This window comes from Parus major, unplaced genomic scaffold, assembly GCF_001522545.3.
Source record: "Parus major isolate Abel unplaced genomic scaffold, Parus_major1.1 Scaffold258, whole genome shotgun sequence".
NCBI lineage: Eukaryota > Metazoa > Chordata > Aves > Passeriformes > Paridae > Parus > Parus major.
The window spans coordinates 335830-340097 of NW_015379266.1; the positions used below are offsets into that span (position 1 = coordinate 335830).

Genomic DNA, 4268 nt, shown 5'->3' on the forward strand with positions numbered 1-4268 from the left:
CCCTGGGGGGCTCCTCTGCTCATCCCTGGGGTCCCATGGGCTGCAGCCCTGGGGGGCTCCTCTGCTCATCCCTGGGGTCCCATGGCCTGGCCTGCAGCCCTGGGGGACTCTGGGGGTGCCGGGGGGTCCTCCTGCCCCAGGAGTCAGCTGGGACCTGTCCCCCAGAGCTCCCAGCTCCTGGGTATCCCTCAGGATACCTGCTGGAGGCTGAGGAGCAGTGTCCTGAGGGAGGGAAGAAGGGGGAAGTGAAGGGCTGAGCTTGTTTTCCTGCTTTCACACTGCAGTTTGGCTTTTTTTTCATTATTGAGTGATTTTTTTCTCTTTTGAGTTTCTTTTTAACCTGTCCCTCGGTCCTGGCTGCATTTCAGAGAAGGTAGGAGCTTCCAAAAGGTGCTGTGACACCAAAAGCTGTGTGGATGGTGTCAGAGCTGCCGTCCTCTGGACAGGAGGATGGCACAGCTGAGCTCAGGGCGGGCAGGGTTTCCCCAGGAGCACCTGAAAGCTCGGTGAATTCTCCCCTGCCACATGCCCAGAGAGCTGGGGATCACCTGAAGCTGCAGCAAGAGCAGCTCCTTTCATTTTGTCCGTGCCAGATGTGTACAGATATTTGCTTTTAGCCCGACATATGCATTTCAGACTAACAAGGACTTCCAGCTGGTGTAACACAGCAAATTTGGATCATCCTACTGCGTGTCATTTGCCATAAGGATGGAATTCCAATTAAACTTGTTGTTTTTTTTTAATAAATACCTGAGCTGTGTGTCTTTGTCTTTCTGCTGGTGTTTGAAGTTCTCTCTGCACCTCTGGTGCCAGGCTGGGGTGAGTTCTACCCCCTAAAGAGGCTGGGGAAGACGTGGACTGGGGATTTGCCCTGGTGTGGGATCCCAGCTGTGCTGGATAATTCACCCTGCTCCCCATTAGCGGTCTTTGGGCAGCTCCTTGCCGATGTTACTGATGGATTGATTATTTTCTGGAGCAGGGATTGGGGGTGTTGGATGCTTCAGCTGATCCATGAGCGAGCTCTTGTGGCTGGGGTGTGACGGGGGAGAGCAGGATGCAAACCCAGCACGGTGGAAGCTGGGAAATGAGGAGGAGAGCAGGGAAGGTGCTTCTTTTCTCCTGGAATCCGAGCCCAAGCTCTGCTGTTTCAGCTCTGAGCGGGGATTTGGCTGCGGGAGCCTTAGCAATGTGCTCAGCTGTAGCTGCCAGGAGAAGTTATCGAGTTGGGGGTCCATTGGCCTGGCTGCTGAGCATCCTTTCCGTGCCCGCGTGGAGATGGATTGTCTGTCCAGAGAGGGATCAGCTCCGGGAGTGGCCTTTGATCCCCGCGCTCAGAGGCAGCTCCGGGAGCGGCTGCCCGGGGCCATCGGAGCCCCAAAGGCCAGGAGAGCGCAGAGCGGGGAGGGAGAGCTCCTGCCCGTCCCCAGAGCTGCTCAGGAGCCGCCCTGCAGCTCGGCTCCCGGGGGAGGGGTCCCTGCCCGTGGTCTTTGGGCTCCCCCCAAGGCTGATCAAGGCTGGGGGGCTCTGAGATCCCCCCCGAGACAGGGACAGGGGTTCCCGGAATGATGGAGAGGAGGGAGCTGTCACGGGCAATCCAGAGCGCTCCATTCTCCTCCTGTCACTTGTGAGGATGATCCATAACGTGTGAACATCGCTAATTGCGGTTCTGCAGCGAGCGGAGGCGCTTCCAGCCAAGTTTAAAGGAGCACTTAAGGGATAATGCCCGGAGCATCGGGGGGGCTCCGTGCCCAGCCCGGCCCCTCACAGCCAACTCCCCCAGCGCTTTTAGCCCGGACTTACTGGGCCATTACGCTTTTACTGCCAGGCGGAGGGGAGGGATGTGTAACATGACCCAAAGTGGTCTTGTATGTTTTAATCTGCTGGTTTAATATCTTATGGCTTCCTGCCATTATCCCTTTCTGGGCTGGGCCCCGGAGTCCGTCCTGGAGGTTTGCAGCGTGCACAGGCTGAAGGCGGCTTCTACAGGGACAGCTTCTTCCAGCGGGGGCGGCTTCCAGCGGGGGCAGCTTCTTCCAGCGGGGACAGCTTCCAGCGGGGACAGCTTCTTCCAGCGGGGACAGCTTCTTCCAGCAGGGCAGCTTCTTCCAGCAGGGACAGCTTCTTCCAGCAGGGACAGCTTCTTCCAGCGGGGACAGCTTCTTCCAGCAGGGGCAGCTTCCAGCGGGGACAGCTTCTTCCAGCAGGGACAGCTTCCAGCGGGGACAGCTTCTTCCAGCGGGGACAGCTTCTTCCAGCGGGCGCAGCTTCCAGCAGGGACAGCTTCCAGCGGGCACAGCTTCCCCAGGGGCAGCTTGCGGCAGGCAGAGCCATCCAGCCCGGCTGCCGGGGGCTGGCCCTGCACCCCTGGGATGGAAGGGCTGCCCCGCCGCTCGGGGTTTTACCTTTGTTCCCAAAACCGAGGCGGGTTTTGGAGCAGCTGTGGCTCTCGGCGGGGTTAGGAAAGAGCGAGCTGAGGGGAATTCAGGAATGAGCTCCGTGGGTACAGAGCCTGGCACTGGGAAAAGCTGCTGCTGACCCGGCTGCAATCCCACCGCGCGTCCTCCAGCTCGGCTTTCCGCAGCTTAATGAAATGGTCCCATTTCCTTCTCCCAGCTGTGCCCGCTGCTAAGTGCCTGGAAAAGGCGTTCCCGAGGGAACAATCCTGCGAGTGAGATGGGAACGACCTGCCGTGCCTGCATTAGTCTCGGTGTCACCGCTTTGGCCTCTTCGCTGTTAAAGCGATTTTCCCTTTCCCGGTTCCCGCGGGCCTCACCACGCGAGGGGCTTGGGAAAACACTCCTCGGGCAGCACGGGGGCCCGGGGGGCTCAGGACCCCCCTGCACAGCCGGCCCCAGGGGAAGGAGAGGGGCTGGGAAGAGCCAGTGCTGGGCTCTGCCTTCATCTGCACCCGGGGCCGCTCAGCAAAGTGAAACGAAGCGGCGGAAATTTAATTGATGGCAGAATTTGGCTCTGTGTCCAGAGAGGGACACAGAATGAGTGTGAACACAAATTTTTCAGTGAGTTTATTAACCCCGAGGTTAGATCCCAGACAATAAACCCTGCAGCTACTGCTCTGGGGCTGGGGGCTCTGGGGTTCCCCCATGCCCTCCCCAGGCTGGCTCTGCTCCAGGTGGGCAGAGAGGAGCCAGTGAGGGCAAGAAAGGGCTGGTTTTGTTTGCTTTTTAAAGACAGAAATACAGCAAAGCTAGGCTAAGTGACTGACTGAAGGAAGGCAAACCTGCTACATCCTCCTTGCCGTGGAATCTCAGCTCCAGGAGCCTCCTGCCTCCTCCTGCAGAGCTGCTTCAGGGAAAGAAAGAGCAGTACTGACATCCTTTGATGGTAATTACATTGAATCATAGAATTCCATGAGTTACATGAATAAAAAGCGATTTCTCCTGCAATATCACGGCTCCTGGGAGAAGGTGCCACATCTTTTCCCAAGCACTTTTGCTCGTGCTTGGCCAGGCCCTCGTTCCCAGGCAGCGTTTTTGGGATGTGCTCAGCTCTCCTCAGCCTCGCTGTCCCTGGAGCTGCAGCAGCCCCAGCCCTGCTGGGCTCTGCTCCACCCCTGCTGTGGCAGGAAAAAATCCTGGGGAAAAACCAGGAACTTCTGATGGCACAAGGAAGCGAAAGCATCGTTTTCCTCCTTTATTGAACTTTGGCAAATAATATGTGTGTGTGGGTTTTACATCAATAGCTATAAATAAAACTTGGAAAGCAATGTAATACTTGTCATTGAGATAAAGGACATCTATTGGCACAAATCAGTGAGTAAAAACCCTTTAATGATAAAATAACATTCACTCTTTAGCTACTTTATTTGTCTGAAAAACTCAGCTTACACTCAGTTCAACATACCACCTTCCACAAAGTTAAAAAATGACATAAAATGACATAATAAAATAGACCTTAAATTTCATAATACAAGTGAGTACCTTGGCAAATTGCAGCCAGCTGGAGCAGCTGGTGGCAGCCCCGCCGTGCCCTTGCCATGGCCTCAGGTCCCCCAGATGCTCGGGACTGAGGGATGCAGGGGACAGAGGGATGCTCAGGACTGAGGGATGCAGGGGACAGAGGGATGCAGGGGACAGAGGGATGCTCAGGACTGAGGGATGCAGGGGACAGAGGGATGCAGGGGACTGAGGGATGCAGGGGACTGAGGGATGCTCAGGACTGAGGGATGCAGGGGACTGAGGGATGCAGGGGACAGAGGGATGCAGGTGTCCCCACGCCCCGTTTGGTGACGAGTGCTGGCATCTGCCAGC

The 4268-nt window shown here is 56.8% G+C and overlaps 1 protein-coding gene across 1 annotated transcript in view; it reads left to right on the forward strand.

Annotated features, from left to right (window-relative positions):
- FECH (ferrochelatase) overlaps nt 1-4268 on the forward strand; it is a 16346-nt gene that overhangs the window by 9875 nt on the left and 2203 nt on the right. The window lies entirely within an intron of this gene.